Genomic DNA, 23,029 nt, shown 5'->3' on the forward strand with positions numbered 1-23,029 from the left:
TGAAGGTTACATCTTGGGGAAACAACACAGAGAAAGTTTTCCATAAGGGAAAAGCATAAGGGCAAAAGCATCCTTAGAGATTGTCCACTCAAATTTATGTGGACCGATGTAAACTCCATCACTTGCAGGCAACCACTACATACTAACATTCATTGATGATTTTACAAGAAAAACATGGGTTTATTTTCTTAAGAACAAAAGTGAAGTGTTTGAAAGATTTTGCAATTTCAAAGCACTTGTGGAAAACCAAAGCGGGCTGCATATCAAAGTTCTAAGAACTGATAGAGGAGGTGAGTATATCTCTAAAGAATTTCTACGGTTTTGTAGAGAAAACGGAATTCATAAACAATTTACTACTAGGTACACTCTGCAACAAAATGGAGTTGCTGAAAGGAAGAACAGGACAATCATGGATATGGCGAGGAGTATGTTAAAGGCAAAGCATTTGCCAAATGATTATTGGGCTGAAGCTGTACATTGTGCAGCGTGCATTTTGAATAGATGCCCTACAAAAGCAGTCATGAATAGAGTTCTGGAAGAAGCATGGAGTGAGAGAAAGCAAGGAGTCACCCACATGAAAGTTTTTGGATGTGTGGCTTATGCACACATTCCAGATCAGCTAAGGAAGAAGTTGGACAGCAAAGGGGAGAAATGTATTTTCATTGGATACAGTGAGGAATCCAAAGCTTACAGGTTGTATAACCCATCCACTAAGAAGCTCATTGTGAGTAGAGATGTTCAGTTTATTGAGGAGGAAGCTTGGGATGGAAGCATAGAGAAAACAGTGAATGTTAAGAGGTCTTTGTCACATGATGAAAATGATGAGGAGATAGCTGAAATACATCCCCAAATAGTAGCACCAACACAAGGACAGCAAGGGACACCATTGAGGAGAAATGAAAGTGCTTCTCCAAGCACACCACAAGGAGGAAATTCAAGTGCTTCTTCAAGCACTTGCACACCAAATGAAAGAGGTAAGAAGTTCAGAAATTTAAATGACATTTATGAGCAAGAGGCAGCAAATGAAGGTATGAATTTTTTGTTTGCATTATATTGTCATGTTGATGACCCTGTTCATTTCGAAGAAGCAATTAAGGATAAGAAATGGATAGAAGCTATGGATGAGGAGATCAATGCCATAGAAAGAAACAAGACATGGGATTTAGTTGAATTACCAAAAGGAAAGGAAGTCATTGGAGTTAAATGGGTTTACAAGACTAAGGGTAATGCTGAAGGCAAAATAGAAAGACACAAGGTAAGGCTGGTTGTCAAAGGATATAAGCAGCAGTATGGGAGAGACTATGATGAAACTTTTGCACCAGTTGCTAGAATGGAAACCGTGAGAGCAGTGTTGTCCATAGGAGCACAAAACAAGTGGAAAGTTTACCAAATGGACATGAAGTTAGCATTCCTAAATGGAGTGTTAAAGGAAGAGGTTTACATTGAACAACTTCCAGGCTATGAAAAGAAAGGCTAAGAGCACAAAGTGTGCCGATTGAAGAAAGCTCTTTATGGGCTAAAGCAAGCACCAAGAGCATGGTACAGTAGGATAGATTCCTATCTACTAGAAAATGGATTTGAAAAATGTGAGGGAGAACCCACTCTCTACATCAAAGAAAAGGATGGTAAATTACTAATTGTTGTGTTATATGTTGATGATATTATTTTCACAGGTAATGATGTATATCTTATTGAAAATTTCAAAACAGTCATGAAAGAAGAATTTGAAATCACTGACATGGGTTTGCTGAGATACTTCTTAGGGATAGAAGTAGAACAAAGTGGAAATGAGATTTTTATCTCACAGGCGAAATATATTAATGAAGTGTTGGAAAGATTCCATATGTAGGAGAGCAAGACAGCAATCACTCCCACAGTGATGGGATTAAAACTCAGCAAAGAGGACAACAACAAGGATTTTGATCCTAGTTTGTACAAGAGCATAGTTGGCAGCCTCATGTATTTGACTGCAACTAGGCCAGATATAATGTTTGTTGTTAGTTTAATTTCCAGATTCATGGAGAGGCCAAAAGAAGCACATTGGCAAGCAGCAAAAAAGATTCTGAGGATACTAAAAGGTTTGACATTTTATATACTACTTCAAAATGTTCAGATTTAATTGGATACACTGATAGTGATTGGGCTGGAAGTGTAGATGATCGGAAAAGCACATCCGGTTATGTTTTTCATATGGGTTCAGGAACAGTTTCATGGGTTCTAAAAAAACAGCCTATTGTAGCATTGTCTACAGTAGAGACAGAATATGTGGCAGCTACAGCAGCACCATGTCAAGCAGTTTGGATGAGAAGGATGTTAAGGAGCTTATGCCAAGAGCAAGTAAAAGGAACTGTGATTTTTTGTGACAATAGCTCAGCTATTGCATTATCCAAGAATTCGGTGTTTCATAAGAGAACGAAACACATTGACATAAAGTTTCACTACATCAGAGAATTGGTAAACAGTGGAGAAATTGTCTTAGAACATTGCAGAACTCAGGAGCAGGTTGCTGATATTCCGACGAAGCCATTGGGCTCGAAAAGTTTTGAATTTTTGAGGAAATGTCTGGGTATGACTGATAACCCAGCAGTTGAAATTAAAGGGGAGTGTTGAAGTGTAATTTCCCCTGTCGCGTTATCATTTTCGGAAAACCACTAGACTCCATTGCACCGCTTTTCTCTAAGCGGTGGTATTCTCTCAAACGGCCCCGATACTGTACGCTGTTTGATGCGTGTCCCCAGGAAGTTTTCAGAACAGCGACTTTCCTGGAACGTAATGTTCATTTGTTTTGTTCAAGCGATAACCGTTCGATTAAAATGAAGGATGTCCACCGTCCGATTGAAACCAAGTTGTTGTACAGGTCTCCGCCATTGATCCATGCACCTTGCATGGAGTAAAAGTTTCGTTTGACCGCCGGTTTGCTAGTGAAATAATTAATGCAATTTATTTCGGTTTGTAGATTGTTGGTAGAGTTTTAATTTTAATGTTTTTTAACTCATGAGAAGTATGGGCATAGTAAAAATGTATTGGTTATGTTTTAGTTTTAATTGTTCATAGTAATATGTAATATAAAGGAAGAGAGAGGCGCAACAGCGCAATAGCAAAAATGGAAGAACCCACATAGTGCAATTGAATGTATTTTTTTTGGTTGAAATGTAATGTAATGGAAATGAAGCAGCATATGTAAGGAATTACATTTACAGCAGTAAATGTAAGAAAGTTTTTTTTACACAGCAGTGAATGTAACTTTTGTAGTTGAAGATTGTTTTTACATCAGTGAATGTAAAGAAATTTTACACACAGCAGTGTAAAATTTTCTAAAGTGACAGAGTAATTTTTTTTATGAGAGACAGTGAAAGTTTTGGAACTGCATCTGAAGCAGTGTCTTGTGTTAATCCCTCTGTGAGATGAATACGGTTTTGTAATGCAGTCTTTTATTAATGAATACAAAGTTTGTTTTGTGGGTGTAAGAAACTCTGTCTGCTCAGCAAACAATTTTTGCTTCCCTGTGTTAAGATCCTGTAGTAGAAACAGAGCATCATTCTCTGTTCAAGTAATTTTGTTTTGGAATTTAGCAGAAAATTCGCAATAATAGTCAGTTATCTTAATAAATCAAAAGAATCTCATTATAAGATATTTAGTTAGAGGAAATCTCATTATAAGATATTTGATTAGACGTTTCGCATAATGAAAGGCCACAGCAAGCTAACAATATCAATATGAACATAAACTAGACAAAAAACCGCCCAACATAGTACAAAGGTCTGCATACACTGTGGCATGCAAGAAGCCAAAACAATTGAAAGAAGCTCTGCCAAAGGAATGGAACGCGAAGGAAAACGTTGAAGGAGAAGAAAATTCGGTTCAATGCAAAGAGCAGATTCAATTGTCAATATAAATAAAATAAATATACCTTTTCCTGAATCCTACTAACCCAAATTTTGTATTTATATATACATAATCCAATGTTGGTTTTATAGAACCGGATGTTGTCATCCCTTTATCTCGAAGATACAAAGTATTTAGGCAGAGGAATATACCTTAAAGTCCATGAAACCATGTACTGTATTTCTAGTGAGCTGCGCGTTAAAAATCAACTACTTATGAGAAGCAACACAGTATGGAATAATCAGCCTACATTTATTTTAAAAATAAATATAATTTGAACTCAGAGGGATTTAGTTTTTTGAAGTGTAAATTTTTTTGTGAGTTCACATTTATATAGTTATTTTTTTTATTGTAGGCCATATAAACATAGTTTTAATTTTAATAAAATATTACACTATCATACTAAACTAAACTATATAATGAATCTCTGGACTTAATAAATCTCAACCTTACCCTATCCTACACAAAACTCCACTTACCCTATCTTACACAAAACTCCACGGGATTACTAATAAATTACGATAAATGGTGAGAAATTTTATCTCGATTTTTTAACTCCTACTAGAGAGGTATGCTTCATTGCTTTGAAAGCTTTTGCATATCAGTATAGTTGCTCTTCAACAAGATGAGTTCAGAACTCTCTTTCTAGAGAACGAGTTATCTAGATGAAGGTACAACGACGCCGGCAATATTACTGAAGTCATGAGATGCCGGGTCAAAGAAAACACCGACCCCGCATCTCCAATCTCATGACTTCAAAGTTCAATCATATTGCCAGCGTCGTTGTACTTTCATCTAGAAACTCATTTTCTAGGAGAGTTCTGACCTAATCTGGTTGTATAGCAACTACAATGATATGTAAAGCTTTCAAATGACCTGATCTGGTTGTATAGCAACTACAATGATATGTAAAGCTTTCAAATGAGTGAATGAATTTACTCATTTAAGTCCGGCCGGTGTCTTCTTTAACGCCGCATCTCATGGATACAATCATATTGCTAAACGCCGTTGACTTCATTTGCCATTCATTAGTAATCCCGCAGACTTTTGTGTACATCATCTTCACCTTGCATAGCGTACGGTTCAGCTTCATTCTTCCATTCTGTGTTCAACATCAATGAAGCTCCTCACCCGCCGACTTGTGTACAACATCTTCAACCTGCATACGCTACGGTTGAGATTCATTCTTCCATACTGTGTTGCAGCAGCAATGAAGCTCTTAGCTGTGCCTCCAAAACAATGGAAATTCTGGTAAGTTATAGAATTTTTTTTGGTTTCGGTAGGATTTTCGAATTTTTTTATAGAAATATTTGGAAATCCCGGTTACAGTCGTCGGTCTTCAAAATTTTGGGTTGGGTGCTCAAGAGAATCTTGATAGTGGTGAATTTATTTTGGCCCTTAAAAACTATTCAAACACTGCCAAAATTAAATTTCCTGGAATCTTTTTCACCCGATTTCAGGGAGAATTTCACCTTCTGAGGCTAAATTATTATCTTGATAAAACACTGAAACTCATTGCAATACTAAAATTTGATGTTAAAAAGCGATATGTCCATAAATCAACTAAAAGATTCGCTCCATTAAAATTACAGAAACCATCAAATTTAACTGGTGCTTCCGATTTCAAATTCCTACCCTACTCCTCACAAGGTGTTCATGTTTAATGGGCAGCTCCCTACAAATAATGCTCATAAAGCTGTCCATGTTTAATGGGAAGCTCACTACACATAATGCTCACAAAGCTATTCATGTTTAATGCGCAGCGAACTACGAATACATTAAATGGTTACAGGTAGATATATTATTAAGTTTAGAGAGTTGATCTGTCAGAAGCGAAGGAAGGGAGATAAGTGGTATTTATTATATATTAAAATATTTATATTTTTGGTATGTTTTTTTGGTTTATTTTATTTTAATTATTAATGATTATTACTTGGATAAGGGATATTTATTGTTTATAAATAATTTAAAATATTTATAGTGATTATATAAATGAAAATTGAAATTTATTTTCAAAATAATTGTATTTTTTAAATGGAATAATTTGCAAAGAATATCAGTAAAAATCTCTAAATCTCAATGACAAAATAAAGTTAATTTTCATAATTTTAACTATTTAAAAAAATATATATATCATATCATAACAAAACCTATTTGCAGAATCAGAATCTCTAAATCGCAGTGGTAAAGTAGATAATTTTAAGCGCCTAAAATGTTACGATGTAGTAAATATTTTGATGCCCATCTGACTTTAAATTTACATCGTTACCTTGGTCATAATTTAGAGCATAGTGGCAAGATCGGATCTGGATCCTGCTGTCATTTCGCATTAGCGGCAAACAATTTCATCCACATACCTGAATAAATTGTCGTCCATCTACCTAATTAAGTCGTTGTTGTCAATTCAGTTTCGTCCACCTACCTAATTAAATTGTAGTTGTCAATTCCAGTTAGGAGCTCTCATCGATTCGCTGGACGTCCAAAACTCTCCCAGCCACATATCTATCGGTACCACTCATTACCAGCGGAGAAGATCTTGAAGCATCCCCACGTCTGGAGCACACGGAAGATCGGGGTATGTAATTGGTCTTTCTCTAGATTCATGTTGGAAAAGCTATAAATGAGTATGTTCAATATCTGCCATATGAAGTTTCAGTGTTTACTCCCTGTTTTCATGGTCTTATGATAACCATTTAGCATTACTTGGATATGCTCCTCAATGAATAGCTGGACGTTCCGGAATTATGCCAATTATATTTTGATCCTGTTTTGTTGATAAAGAACCGAAACCCACATGCTTAACATGGAAACTGAATCAACATGCATGTCTGAAAGGGAATTTATGCTGGACATACCTAACCTGCACGCCAACTGTAGTCAATTGTTTCTCTAGGTGTGATAGTTGAGGGAGAAGGATTCCAAAACTGTAAATATCTCTTTGTTTCAGTTAGGAATCCATAATTTGCAAACTCTGGAGGGACATACCTGAAATTTCCAGTATAACAACAAAATATAGTCATTGTTTCAACTTTATGTTGCGTCCCAAATTATTGACAAAAATTGAAGAGAACAAAACGATGGACAGAAGACTTGCTCTTTTCATTATTACAAATCACTTAAATAAGATTGCATTGGAAACATTAGTAATAAATCACTCGAGTTAAATTGGACTTAAACTGTGAAACTGAAGTAGGACACTTGGAGGAGGTACAGTTTATACACCTAAAAAGTTGTTGGGATTAGATTATCCAATACTCCATGTTAATTTTTTTTTGCTGGTGCAAGAGACGAACCTTCTATAGCATTAATTCAAAAAATAACTTACATAATTTACAACCACTCACGCACAGAGTGGACACAAAACCAAGGTGCTATCTACCAATGGTACGAACTTTTTAACCCAAAACAAATGAACGACAGACCTGAAAGGAAACCAACCCAAAACGTGCAGACAAAAGCTTAACGATCAGTTGTCCGCAACAGCACTCACTAAAAATGCCAAAAGATACGTGGTCTAATCCACATCTTAAACCAACGGCGGAGATGAACATCTGACCAGGAACGACTAACCAAACATAGTACCCCGGCCCCACAAAAAAGCCCAAAAAATCCTGACCGTTGATCTCAATCAACAGATCCAACGGCGGAAATGAAAATCGCACAACCCCACATGCCGCTTTTTAACGTGCGATCAAGGCGGTTTTCCAAACGGTCCCACTGCCACGTGTTATACATTGAATGGGATCGCTGCAAAAAAGGTAAAACCGCTTCCCGTTCACGGGTCTTGCGATCACCCCAAAACCGCTTTGGATAAGAAAATCCGTCCGAAGGCGAGAGGTTAAGGATGTTGGGGGCACCAAGGGCTCCCTGCTCCCGACCGCACATCAAACCAGTGCTACCAGTGACATTGAGAGAAGAGGCCTCTGTCTGCCTGTCTGAAACCCTCAGAAAAAGGCCACCCGCTCTACCACCACTGAAGCCTTGAATGAGCGTGCTTCTCCGGACATCAGACCGCCAAAGCGCACTACTTGCTGTAAAACCAATAATGTACATTCCTCTGCTCATATCGCTTCTGGGTTATCTGTGCTGCTCTCCATGGTCCTGCTCCTAAACATCAACCAGTCTTCCTCGGCCTGATCATGGCATTTCGCCTTGAGACTGAGCTGAGGTAGCTCTTGCCATTTTATAGCAAACTTTTCCTCTGCACAATTCACTCCTTGATTAGCCAGGAGATCCGCCAGCTTATTGGCTGATCTTCGAACATGTTTAAAAGTTATTGTACGGAGACCTAGAAGGTGGTTGTGGATCCGTTGAAAGATCTGAATGAGCCTCCAATTCTTTGAGACCTTTTCCGGCGCCGTACCCCAGCTGATTCTCTTGGCTGAGTTAATGATTAACTCAGAATCAGCTTCAACAATCACATTGTGCCGATTAACTTGAAGCAGGAATTCTAAACAATGTTCCATAGCCAGAACTTCTGCCAAATTGTTGGTGGCTCTTCCAAGGTGACCATGGAAAATAAACAGGATGTTCCCTTTTTCATCCCTTAAAACTCCGCCATGACCCACTGTGCCTGGGTTGCCCTTTGAGGCTCCGTCAATATTGAACTTCAAAAAACCCTTGGGGGGAGGTTGCCAAAAATCGAGCTTAGAGTCTCTAAAGAGAATCTTCCCGACCAGGCTCTGAGGAATCAAACCTTGTAATCCTAGCTGGCAAAGAATCCTCCAATCAGGAGCCGAGGGAGGATTCTTAGGGAGATTACGGACAATAGAACCCACTGTCTCTTGAAGTTGTTTTAGGATCTGATCAAAAAGGTAAAGGAGCGGTTTTTTTCCTCCTTGAAGATCCTGTTATTCCTTTCTTTCCAGGTGTTCCAGATGATGAAGCCCGGCGTTAGAGCCCAAGCAATGCTAAGGACTTCATTATTCGAAAAATTGCTTCTCCACTTGCTTAGGGTGTTGATGATGCATCCTTTGTCCCTATCCGACTTTTGGAAGATGGAGGCGAAAGAATCCCACAACTTGGAGGAAAAGGAGCAGTTGTTGAGAAGATGCTCCATTGTTTCCTCCTGAACTTCACATAGCTGGCACCTGGAAGGCCCCAAAACACCCCTTTTCCTAATATTGTCCCAAGTCAAAATCTTCCTGTGTTGCACCAGCCACATGAAGAGTTTAATTTTCATCCAACCTTGTTGCCTCCAAAGTCTTTGCCATGCTTTGTCCGGAGCCTTGGAAGCCAAACCAAGGAGAATGATTTTAGCCTCCTTAAGATTAAAGGTGCCCTCATTGTTATTGCCCCATCTTAGCTGGTCATTCCCTTCTGAAACTAGAATTTTCCTTTGATCTAACTCTTGCATTAGCATTTCAGCTTTGTCTTTTAAGGGGTTGTCATCCCTGAGATCAAATATCCTCCATGTTCTCCACTTTCCTACGCTGTTGGTTTGATCCCAGAAATCCTTTACTTTGGTTAATCCTTTAGCATCTGCCTCTGCCTTAAGTTCCTTCAATTCCTCTTTCAAAAGAATGGGTTCCTGTTGCCATCTGTCCTCCCAAAACAGAGCTAAGTTTCCCTCTCTAATTTCCCAGAAGCCATTATCTTGGACTAGACCTCTATTGTCCCAGGCCTTGTTCCATATGTGTGATCCCTTAATATTTCCATCCATTCTTATATGATCCTCACTTTGCCATGAACTGGCATATTTTTCTTTCCAAATTGTAGCCCACTGAGCCGTTGGTTCTTTTAGCCATCGCCACCATAATTTAGCCCCTAGAGCTTTGCTTAAGATTTCAGGATCATCCAATCCTAGGCCTCCATGATTTCTGGGTTTGTAGATTTTTTCCCAGGCTACCAAGGCCCATTTTTTCTTATCTTCCCCCTTGCCCCAAAGAAAGTTTCTTTGTATGTTTCTGAAAAGTTGCAAGACTCCTTTAGGAGCTGGGAGAGCCGAAAGCATAAAGACTGGGATTGATTGTAGAACAGCCTTTGTGAGCACTAATCTGCCAGCCAGGTTTAAGGACCTCACCGTCCATTTCCTTATTTTGTCTTGCAGTTTATTGATCACTGGCTCCTAGATGCTTTTGTGTAGAGGCTTAGCAGTTAGAGGAACCCCCAAATATTTTGAGGGGAGAGAATCTCTTTGAAAGCCCAGAATTTTAGCAATGTTCCTTTGAATGGCAATATTAGTATTGAAGAAAAAAATCTTAGATTTGGAGAGATTAACTTCCATACCTGAAGCCTTGGCAAATTCATTTAGAATTTGTTTGAATGCATGAGCTTCTTTGACTGTGGGGATTCCTTGCAACATGGTGTCATCCACAAACTGTTGATGCGTCCAAGCCTGTCCACTATCAGAAAGTTGGAGACCTTTGATCTTACCAACTTCTTTAGCATGTTTGATAGACCGACCCAGTCCTTCCATCATGAGGATGAAGAGAAAGGGAGAGAGTGGGTCCCCCTGTCTGAGGCCTCTAGAGGGAAGAAAAGTTTCAGAAGGAGAGCCATTGACCAGAATAGAGAAGCTGGAGGAGGTGACCAGGGCCAAGACCCATCTCACCCAGTTGTGATCAAACCCAAAAGCTATGAGTATTTTCCTGATATAGTTCCAGTTCAGTTTATCATAGGCCTTAGCAATGTCCAATTGTATGATCATACCAGCCTTTCGGTTGATAGTCAGAGAATGAACTACCTCATGTGCTTGAATGATATTGTTAAGAATTTGCCTTCCTTCCACATATCCAGATTGTTCCACAGAAACCAGGGAAGGAAGGAGAGGTTTGAGTCTATTGGCCACCACTTTTGATATTATCTTGTAGACCACATTACATAAAGCTATCGGTCTAAACTTGTCAGGAGTCTGAGCAGCCTCCTGCTTGGGGATTAGGGCAATGAAGGAAGTGTTCAGAGCTTTCAAAATAGTTTTATTCATCCTGGAATCTTCAACCACATTCAGAATATCCTGTTTAACAATACTCCAGCAGGCCTTGAAGAAATCGACATTGAAACCATCTGGTCCAGGTGCTTTACCATTTTGCATTTCTTTGAGCACTTCACTGACCTCATCTTCGGTTACTGGCTTGTTGAGGTTGAAATTGTCCTCACTGGACACCAGCCTAGGAATGTGTCTTGTGAAGTTTCTGTCAGGCCAGGGTAACTCCAGAATGGGCAGAAGAAATTGATTGATTATTTCATTAGACAGCTATTGTTTATATACATAAAATGGACGGATCAGTTCATCTTCATGATGACTGTTCACATTCCAGGTTACCCAACCGTTGAAGATTAGGTGTGAACATTCCCCCCCTTAATCTGAAGGGATGTTGGTGAGTCCAAGCATCGTTCTGAATCTTTCAAGCTTTTCTCTTCCAAGCGCTTTGGTGAAGATGTCTGCAATTTGCTCATTTGTGGAACAATGACGGAGATGGATTGTTTTGGCCTCAACATGATGTCGGATCAGATGATATTTAGTATTGATGTGCTTAGTACGATCATGGAACTTTGGGTTCTTGGCCAACTTTATTGCAGAGGTGTTATCAATCATGAGTGGAGTTGATTGTACTTGTTTTACCTGCAAATCTTCAAGAATTTTCCTGAGCCACACAATTTCTTTTGTTGCTTCAGCTGCTGCCACATATTCTGCTTCTGTTGTGGAATCTTCTGGAACTGATTGTTTGCGTGCTCTCCAGGAGACAAATCCTGATCCAAGACTCATAGCATATCCTGAAGTAGATACCCCAGTTTCTTTGTCTCCATCGAAGTCTGAATCTGAGTATCCAATCAAGCTGAAGTCGTCCACCTGTGTATACTTGATTCCAAGGTCTTGAGTTCCCTTCAAATACCTTAGAACTCTTTTTGCAGCAGACCAGTGTCCCTCACAAGGCTTTTGCATAAACCTGGAGAGGATTCCAACAACAAATGAAATGTCTGGTCTGGTAGTAGTGAGGTAGATGAGACTTCCTACAAGCTGTCTATACTTTGTTGCATCCTCAAATTCCTTTCCTTCAATAGATGTGAGCTTCAAGTTTTGTTCCATTGGAGTAGAAAGAGGATTGCACTCTGTCATGCCAAATCTGTTTAACAAATCTCCAATGTATTTCTTTTGAGAAAGAAATATGGATTTTGGATGTTGGGTTACTTCAATGCCAAGATGGTAATGAACATAGCCCAAATCAGTCATTTCAAAACTTTTTCCTAATTCTTTCTTTATGGATGAAATATAGCTTTCATTGTTCCCTGTCATTAAAAGATCATCTACATATACCACAAGATATACAATTGTTTTGCCAACTTTCTTGACAAATAAAGTTGCATCATCAAGACCAAAATGTTTGAAGTTGAGTTTCAGAAGATGCTCAGTTAGTTTTTCATACCAGGCTCGTGGTGCTTGTTTGAGGCCATACAAGGACTTCACAAGTTTGCATACTTTGTGTTCATGTCCTTTCACAGCAAATCCTTCAGGCTGGGACATAAAAACATTCTCTTTTAGATCTCCATTCAAGAATGCAGTTTTTACATCCATTTGATGGACTTTCCAACCGTTATGAGTAGCTAGTGCAAAGAGTGTCCGGATGGTGGCCCATTTTGCTATGGGGGCAAAAGTTTCCTCATAATCGACCCCTTCCTTCTGTGCAAAACCTTTTGCCACAAGCCTAGCTTTGTGCTTGTCAAGTGAGCCATCAGCTTTGTACTTGTTCTTGTAGACCCACTTGCAGCCAATTGGTTTGGTTCCAAATGGAGGATCAACCAGCTTCCAAGTGCCATTCTTTATGAGGGCATCATACTCCTTCTGCATCGCTTCTTTCCATTCATCATGAGAAGCAGCTTCTTTGAAGGAAGTTGGTTCAAAATATGTAGACAAGTTCAATTCACAATCATAAGTAACATCCATATCAATAGGTGAATTAGAGTTATCTACATCACCTCCATCTTGTCGGTTTGTATTTCTGGTTCCTGTTTTTCCAATTTCATCAAGATGAATACTTTCAAGTGTATTTGTCAGCCACTTTGGGGGACCTTTCTGAGATGGTCCAGGCTGCTCTGTTGATTGAGTTGGGACTGAATCAAGATTGAGTCTCCCAATTCTATCAATTACATCACTTAAAGGATCATTCGGTGTTGGAGTTTCATGCACGGAAGATTGTTCTTCAGAAGAAGATTCCACATGTTGATCTAGTATAGGAATCCCCCCTTCAAGATGTGGAATCTGATTATCAAACTCTTGAAATGATTTCATTTTTGTGAATCTATCCAAGCGATCAAGTTTCCGCTCAACAACACTGTCAGATTTGGATGATTCAAGAAAAATGACATCTCTAGATACAACAAACTTTTTATTTACTTCATCGTAGAGACGGTATGCTTTAGAGGTGTTTGAATACCCCAGGAAGATACACTTACGACTTCTAGCACCAAGTTTGTTTCTATGTACCTTTGGTATTAAAGCATAACAGGTGGAACCAAAAATCCTGAGATGTTTTACCGAAGGAACATGTCCATACCACAATTCATAAGGAGTCTTGTTTCTTATAGCACTAGATGGACATCTATTCCTTATATGTGCAACACATAGAACAGCATCAGCCCAAAACATTATCTTTACATTTTTGAAGAAAAGCATGGATCGTACCATATTCAAAATTGTTCTATTCATTCTTTCTGCTACACCATTCTGTTGGGGATTATAAGGTACAGTTGTTTGATGTTTGATCCCATGTTGGCGAAGATAGTTTTCAAATTCATTTGATGTATATTCTTTTCCATTATCAGTGCAAATAGACCCAATATGAGATTGTGCATCATTTTCAATGCACTTATGAAAATTCTTGAATGTTTGAAAAGCATCAGATTTGTTCTTCAATAAATAAACTCAACACATTCTGGTGTAATCATCAATAAATGTCATGATATATTTATTTCCATTTGCAGAAGGAACAGGCATTGGACCACATAAATCTGAATGAATGAGTTCAAGCTTCCTATGTGCTCTTGAATGTGAATCATGAAAAGACTGTTTGCTATGCTTTCCTAGAATGCAAGCATCACATTGCTTATGTTTTCTAGGAATTGTAGGCAAACCAACAACACCATTTTTCTTCAACAAGCGGAGACTATCATAGTTTAAATGTCCAAATCTAGCATGCCATAATAAACTTGACGGAAGTGTACCTTCTTCATGATGAGAAATATATGAGAAATGTTGTGCATGAGCAGAGGTTCCTTGCAGTTTAAGAAGTCTTTCTTCTTCTATACCCCTCATGACAAGTCAGTGGTCAGATGCCTTTCTTACCTCAAGCTTTCCATCAAACATATGAATGGAGTGACCTTGCTGGCGAATGTGGACCAGGGACAACAAGTTTCTCTTGAGCTGTGGGAGATATAGAACATGATCCAGAAGAAAGTCTGGAAGACCAGGCAGTTTAAGCCTGATTGTGCCAAGCCCTGATGGCTTGATTTTTGACTGATCTGCAAAGTATACTGCTCCATCAACATTGTCAGTGAAATCTTCAAAAAAATCTTTCCTATGAGTCATATGACAGGTTGCTCCTGAATCAAGCAACCAATCATTTTTCGAAGAAGCAAGTGAAGCATTAAACAAATCTTCATTTACTCCAATGTTACATTGTGCCTCAATATAGTGAGCGGATTCAGGTTCTTTACCTTTGTCTGTGTCATCAGTTTTACCTTTCTGTTGGTTTCTTCTCTGCTCAATTTTGTCCCATGGTAGCTTGCATGTAGAAGCATCATGTGATCCATTTCGTTTGCAGTGAATGCAATGCAGATCTGCCTTTTCTCCTTGGGAATGTCTGCCCCCCTGCCTTTGAAGTATCTTCCTCTTCCTCTTCGTCCACCTCTTCCTCTTGTAGAATCTTGAGCAGGATGCTTTTCTTTATGAGCAAGGCAAACAGTCTCTTCAGAAGATTCAGGGACTGTCTTCTTTCCAAAGGCTTTCTCTCTTTCAGCAAACTTTTTCACAAGAGAGTCAAAGGTTATATCTTTAAGATTTCCATTTGCTTGTAATGACTCAAGATAATTGGAGTAGGTAGGATAGAGTGCTTTGAGAAAGGCAATAAGAGAGATATCCAGCTTAACCTTAGTGGATTTAATATCATGCATTATAGACTTTATTTCAGATGCAAGAGCAAGAGGATCATTATTTTTCAGTTCAAGAGTGAAGAGTTTAATCATGAGCTGAACAACTTCAAGTGAAGAATGTGTATCATAGAGTTCTTTCAGCTTTTGTAAAGCTTCAAAGGCAGTAGAATAGGATGAAATATGATGAATTACTTCTTCATTTACAGATGTTGCGATCAATGCATAGGCTTTGCTGTTCTTGTTTTCCCAAATGACAAGTTCTTTATCTGATGTAGGCTACACAAGGTCTTTGTCTTCTTCTCCGACACACACTCCTTTCCACAACTCATTGTAGATGAGGGTGTGTTTTACCATCCGGGACCATTCAGGATAGTTCTCCTTGCCAGTGAGAACTATTCCTACCATAGAAATGATTGAATGCATTCTGTAAAAGAATGTCTCTGCTAAAAAAAAACTTCTGTTGATAAAAAAACTGCTGCTGAAAAAATCCTTATGCCACAGCCTTATGCACTTTATTTTCTTCTAACGTTTGATAGAAGCATCAACATTTCTTATATCACTGCAATATTACTATGTTTTGAAAAATGCGCAATGGATCACTTCAATATATCACTTCATTCTATTAATATATCACTTCAATATATCAATATATATTGTGCAATTGAAAAAAATGCGCAAGGGATATATCACTTCAATATATATATCAATGCAAAACACATAAGGGATATATTACTTCAATATATATCAATGCAAAACTATTATGAAAGCAGCGCAATATGTAAAACTTTTGAATGATACTGCGCGTTTTAATCTTCACAGTCTTCACTGTTACAACACATTGAGTCTCTTGAGTCTCTGGCTGGGGATCGCATCAAATCAGGCAACTACCACCACGCTGCCTCTTAATACCGCTGCGACTGCTCCTTTGTCTGGATGGAAGTTTTGAGGGCTCCGGGCTCTTCAACAGGTGGCAGTCTTCGCATCCAAGGCAGAGGCACTTAAGCAACGGCAGAAGAGTTGGGAGATGCTACCTAAGCGAACTCTGCGAGCGTCCAGAAGTGCAACGAGTGGGGAATTCGATGGCTTCTCTGTCACCACAAACCATAAATCCCAAAGAACCAAGAGGTGTGCGCATAAAATATTATTATCAACAAGGGTACAAGGAATGTGATACAGAGATTAAAAGGGAGAGCGTACAAAGGAATAGGAAGAGAGCCGGATGGGTAATGTGCTGCTGCGAAGAGGAGTGGATGGTCGTCGTCGGATAAAGATCATGGAAGCCGACAGATCGGTGATGAATGAGAAGAAACCTTCGGCGGGTGTCCCTACAATTACAGGATTCAAAGTGCCACACGGTGGAAGAGAGAATGAAAATATGTGCATCATACGAACAGGGTGATGATCGGAGATTTTATGATGCCATTCTCAGACAGGTTTACCCGTCTCTCCACAGAAATGAACCAAACAATATTTGTGATTGCATTTTCGAAGTTGAATGGGCAACCGGTGAAATCACAAAGCTTGATATTGAACGTATTTTTTTACTGACACCGGGAGGCGTTGAGGATCACCTAGGAATAAAGTTTCTTGGTATAACCAGTCAAGGTATAACCCCCACATTCATGCGCAGAGAATCAACATCATGACAGATGCAGCGCTCAGGGCAGAGCAGCGCTCAGGACAGAGGTAGGAGTTACAACTATTTTTAGAACCTGGGACCTATGCTCTGATACCATGTCAGGCCAGGGTAACTCCAGAATGGGCAGAAGAAATTGATTGATTATTTCATTAGACAACTATTGTTTATATACATAAAATGGACGGATCAGTTCATCTTCTTGATGACTGTTCACGTTCCAGGTTACCCAACCGTTGAAGATTAGGTGTGAACAGTTTCTGATGGGATTCTCTCTGTCATAACAAGTTTCTTTGGCTATGCCTCGAAAGTGCTTGACAAGAGCTTTTTCTATCTCTGCATGAGAGTTGTGAAGAATGCCTCTCTCATCCTTGATCACTGAAATTCTGTTGTGAACTCTGTTCACCATAGTGGATCTGTGGAAGAATCTAGTGTTTCTTTCTCCCTCTTTGAGCCATTGAACCCTCGATTTTTGCCTCCAAAATATTTCCTCTTGTTTGCATAAATCCTCCCATTCTTGATTGCATTTGGTGACCTGATCATTCCTGGTTTCATCAAAGCCATCTGTGATAAGGGCTTGGTTGAGTTCCTGCATTTTACCCTCTACTGCTTTTTTAGCTACAAAAATATTGCCATGTTCATTCTTGTTCCATTCCTTGAGCCTGAGCTTGATGTGTTTTAGTCTTTTTTGAAGAAGGAACATTTTGGTGCCTTGAATGTTCAAATCTTCTGACCACCATTTGGCAATGTTACTGGTGAAATCTGGGTGTGAAAGCCAGATGTTTTCAAAGCGAAAAGGTCTATTCCTTGGAGTACCAATACTCTGCATCTCCAGATGAATCGGCCAGTGGTTCGATCCTCCAAAGGGTAGAATTCTTGCTGATATTTCCTTATCATTGAGCATAAGGTCTTCAGATATCATGAATCTGTCTAATTTTGAAGCCACCTGAGATTCTCCTCCTCTTTTGTTGTTCCAAGTAAATATGCCATTACTAGTTACAATATCCACTAACTTCATAATATCTGTAAAAGACTGAAACTTCAGGGAGTCTTTACTTTGAACTCTGGTTCCACCTTTTTTCTCTGAAAGTGATTTAATCATGTTGAAATCCCCTCCCAGTATCCATGGCATGCCTGAATGTCTGTCTCTGAGTTCCTCCAGAGAATCAAGAAATTTTAGTTTTCCTTCCAGTCTTTGGGGTCCATACACATTTGTGATCAGGTAGGTTTCCTTATCGCCTACAGGCTGGATGACCACAGAAAGATATTCTCGAGATGCCTCAGCATCTAAGATATCTATTTTCTTTGGATTCCAGAGGGTGAGTATACCCCCTGTTGTATTCTCCGCTTTGACTTCCAGAAACTCATAACTATTGAGCCACTTGCTATGAATCTCTTTTATTTTTTGAATGGAACATTTAGTTTCCTGGATGAAGATCACATCTGGAGCTATTTGTTTCATTCTGTTACTAATCAGTCTCTATTTTCTTTTACTACCAAGACCTCTAATATTCCAAGAAGTGAACTTCATGATTAAAGATTGGTAAAGGAGTAGCTAGTTAGATCTTTCATCTTACCTGAGTCTATCATTAGCTTTCCACATTCCATCAATAGCTCGTTCTGCTTTTTCCTGCCTCTTTTTTTCCTGGGTTTCTGGGTGCTAATCCAGGTATGGGTTTCGCGGTTTTTACCCCTTCACTGCTCTGCTTTTCCTTGCTTCTTTGCCTCTCCGAACCTTTGTTTTGGGTTTTCCATATATATAGTTGCTGGAATCTATTGAACTCCTCTGGAGGTAAAGAATCTATCCCTTATTTGGTTCCTTGAATCAAGAAATCCTCCAGATCTAGATTCTCTTTCTCAAGAATTGCCTGAAGTTTTTGGTCCTCCGTTTCCATCTCACTTTGGGTCATCTCATGATCCATTTCTGTTTCTACATCACTCACCATCATTTCTGTCTGTAGATTCTTATCTGGTGTTTGTTCCTTGTCTTCTTCTTTCCCTTCTTCCATTAACCCTTCTCCCTTTGTCTGGTCTACTATAATTACTTCTTCTTCCTCTTCTAGGAATTGGAACATGTTTTGACTCATTAGTTGTCCTTCAAATTTTTGCGTCTTTGACCCCTTGTTGCTTCCTCTTCCTTTGTTTGCCACTTTGTGAAAGCTTTCAGAGTCTTTCATTGCGTTAGCTTTACTCTTATTCTCTATTTTAGTGAGAGGGCAGTCCCTGAATAGGTGCCCATGTTCATGACATTTGCAACATCTGAATGGAATATTTTCGTAATCTATAGTTTGAACCCATTCTGCATCATAAACTTCCAAGATTACCTCATCTGGAAGAGCTGTAGAGAGATCCATCTCCACACATATTCTAGCAAAGGAAGTATACTTTTCCCTCCTAGTGGCTTCAGAAGCTTTAACAAACCGTCTTAACTTATTTCCTATGGCTGTTAAGGACTCTTTTTGCCAATAATCAAGCAGAAGAGAATATAGCCTTACCCAAATCGGGACTGAATTAAAGGTCTCTCATTCCTGGACAAAATTCATGATCCAAGGTCTCATATAGAGACCTGCAGCAGAAAAGAAGTAAGGCCCTCCTTCAAAAACTCTATCCTTATCTTCGATGTTTGCAAAGACCACAGAAAAGAAACCCTTTGATCCTAGGTGTAGGTCAATGCTTCCTTTTGGTTTCCAGTGGTATCTTATCCACATTTGTAAGGATTTTTCAGTGGGCCATAAACCCATGAACTTGCAAATGATTGCATAGGTTTGCATATGTTCCCTGTGTGCTTGCAGAGCAGGCTCATTTAAAGTAACTCTAGGAGTTAAAGCAGCTTTGGCCTTACATGGGCCCATGAGTGATTTTCTTTTTGTTCCTTGTTCCTTGCTCCTCTTCACTATTCCTATTCCTACCCTTTGAAGGTCCTCTACCATATTCCATAAGTTTTTTTCCCCTGCTGATCATGGCATGTTTGAAGGAGGGAGTGGGGCTCTCTCCTTTGCGCCCCTCCATGGATAGTCACCCCTGCAACAACTCAGTAACCCTAGTTTTTTGTTCGCCTCCGTCGCTCCTCCTCTTTTCCACCACTGGCATCAATACTCCACGTTAATTACAACCACATAACAAATTCAATTAAGTTACATGTTGGTCTATGTCTAGGTTTACAATTTAAAAATTGACTTCAACTTTTATTCCTCTCTTTCTCCAAATCCTATAACCTCTAAATTGTTTCAGCATTTTCTTCTTGTTGAAGGATTCAAATTTCGTTTTTTTTTTCAGTTGTTGGTGTAGGATCATTCGAGGTTGTCTAAGCATGTATTGGGCTTCTTCAAAAAGCAGCTTGTATGTGGGCTGCTGCCACATATTATCTTCTATAGTGCACTTTCCATCACCAATCTACCACAAATAAAATAATATTTCTTCAGGACTCCAATACCTGAAAATTTCATTGATTTTCTCATCATGGATGTTGTCTTGAACATTTATTTCTGCAACTTCTATGTAGATTTCATCAAGGCATGGTGTTGCAAGCCATGCTTCAAGGAAATTTAATTGTTCTTAAAAATCATTTTGTGTAATTGCACATAAAAAGTCAATGTTAGAATTAAAAAATTATTTCTAGACCACATTTGCTTTGGTCCTTCTGCTTTGCAATGAAAGTTTTCTCATGTTGCGCTTCTTTCTCTATCTCTGCTTCTGACTCTGTTTTCTCTTTGTGGGCTTCTTTCTTTGTCTTTGTCTCTATTTCTATTTTTGTCTCTTCCACTTATGTACTAACATGTGCTACTGCAAACAGGTTGGCTTCCACTTGGTTTTCAAATTCAAGTGGGATTATCTCACCAAATAACATCATGTCAATATGATGTTTTTATTGCATCTCTTGCAACCATTCATCATTAGTTAAAAAATCTTCATGAAAATTTGCATGAGAAATATTAATTGCTGGATTCACCATAGCATTGACTGATCCAATGGAAGCTTCATTGTCCTCAACAAGCTCTGTTGTTGGATTCACCAAACTTTCATCAGCAAGTTCTGTTGCTAGATTTATCAAATTTTCATTAGCAAGCTCTGTTGCTGGAATCACCAAATTTTCATCAGCAAGTTTTTTTGCTGAAATCACCAAATTTTCATCAACAAACTCTGTTGTTGGATTTACCAAATTGTCATCCACTTGTAGATGTGCATAGTGGGGTTCATGAGCATCTACGTGCTCCTTCTTTCCTGCTTCTGCGACTTCTTCACAAACATCATCCACTTGTGGCTGAGCATAGTGGGATTCAACAAACTTTTCATCTCGTTGTAGATATAATGCTATTGATCCACATTCATCTTCAACTTCAATGCTCTCCTTTACACCAAAACTTCTCTGAAGGGTATCCCAAGCCTGCTTGGTTGTCTTGGCATCTAAAATGATGGGAAGAATGTTGTCATCTACAAATTCTTTTATGCATTTCAATGCGAAGACATATTTTTGCCTCTTCACTTCCAGATCTAAAAATATCTCAAGCATTTCCTATTGTCATTTTGACCTTCTTAGCCTGTTGGCTTTTCCCATTTGTTAAGAGTTGACAGAATGCGGCTCAACAAACAAATTGACTTGCAAACTTAGTGGTTTCCTGTAATAAAAAATATCTTTGTGATTGTGGCTTCTCTATTAATCTTTAAAAAAATAAAGGATCTACAAAATCTCCAAAGAAACAATGCTTCTTTTACAAAAACTATCACAAACCCCTTTTTTTGAACTGTAATGCCCACGAACAATTTGACCAATATCCCCTTTCTTTTTAGGAAACAAATTTGATTTTATGTTGTTTTTAAAGCGATCTGTCTTCTAAACAAGATCCTTTTGAAAAACAATACAAGAGCATATAAGAAATACTCTCTTTAATAAATTGAATGTAAACCCTTTTTAAATAACATGGGCATTCTTAAAATAATGCTCACAAAGCCTTTAAGAATTCACATATGCCCTTTTTAATGCAACATATTAGTCTTTTCTAAAAAAAACTTTCTTTATAAAAATGATGCCATCGTTCATCATACCATACTCTATTTAAGAGATTAAAAAATGAAGGATATGATTTAGTCATGTACCTTGACTTTTCCAGCGAATTGTTGTACCAATCCGCTTAGTGCCTTGACCTTTGTTCCCTCGTGCCTTGTCAACGCTATTTTCTTTTAATATTACGGGTAACGCTCTCTGGGATGAGAAGAAGTTTCCTTGGAGTAGAAACGCTTCAAGGAATTGAAACTAACACGTGCTCTTCTAATGTTGTTGAGCGTTAGTATTGCTAACGCAATTCTGGTATTTTGTGTGGGTGTTAATGCGTTGTCTTCAATGGTGTAGTGTGTGTTAATATAGCTACCCTTCACAAAAAAAAAAAGCTTTCTTCAATTTATTTCGATTTTTTCTTCACAAGCTTAGTTTTAGCTGGATTTTTCGTTCTCCTCCTCCTTCTTTGAGGCTTTTTCAAACTTTTGTTACTCTCTCAAAGCGTCTTCCGCTCTCTCTTCACTCACATTGCTGCTCTCTTAGGGAGTCTTATTCAAACTACTTTGATCTCTGCTGCTCCATCAAAAAGTCTTGCATAGTGTAAGCTGTGATACCATGGCAAAATTTGAAGAGAACAAAATGAACTAGAGTAGAGGACTTGCTTTTGTGAGTATTAAGAATTAGTTAAATAAGATTACACTAGAAACATCAATAATAAATGATTGTAGTTAAAGTTGACTAACTCAAACTAAGCTAGGACACTTGGAGGGATAGTTTTGACACCTAACAGGTGGTTGGGATTAGATTCTCTAGCATACGCTCTCTCTTCGCTTACGTTGCTTCTCATTGAGGGAGTCTTATCCAAACTAGCTTACATTGGAAACATTAATAATAAATGATTGTAGTTAAACTCGACTAACTCAAACTGAACTAGGAAACTTGGGGGGATGATTTTGACACCTAATAGGTTGTTGGGATTAGATTCTCCAACATACGCTCTCTCTTCGCTTACGTTGCTTGTCATTGAGGGAGTCTTATCCAAACTAGCTTATCTTCTCTTCTGCTACTTCTTCACATTAGGCTTCTACAAACTTTTGCTGCTCTCTCAAAGAGGACAATGAAATTGTCATTGGAGCAGTCTATGCTAAGGTGAATCCAACAATTAATATTGTTGATGTAAAATTTGATGAAGAATTATTGGCTAATGATGGATGGTTGCAGGTGATGCAACAAAAACAACATATTGACATGATGTTATTTGGTGAGAAAATCCCACTTGAATCTGAAAACCAAGTGGAAGACAATCTGTTTGCAGCAGCACAGGTTAGCATAGAAGTGGAAGAGACAGAGATAGAGATAGATGCAGAGGCAATCAAGAAAGCCCACAAAGGGAAAACATGCACAAAAGAAGAGGCAAAGGAGGAAGC

The sequence above is a fragment of the Pinus tabuliformis genome, chromosome X (assembly GCF_031772625.1).
Source record: "Pinus tabuliformis cultivar Carrire ecotype Pingquan chromosome X, CPIR1, whole genome shotgun sequence".
NCBI lineage: Eukaryota > Viridiplantae > Streptophyta > Pinopsida > Pinales > Pinaceae > Pinus > Pinus tabuliformis.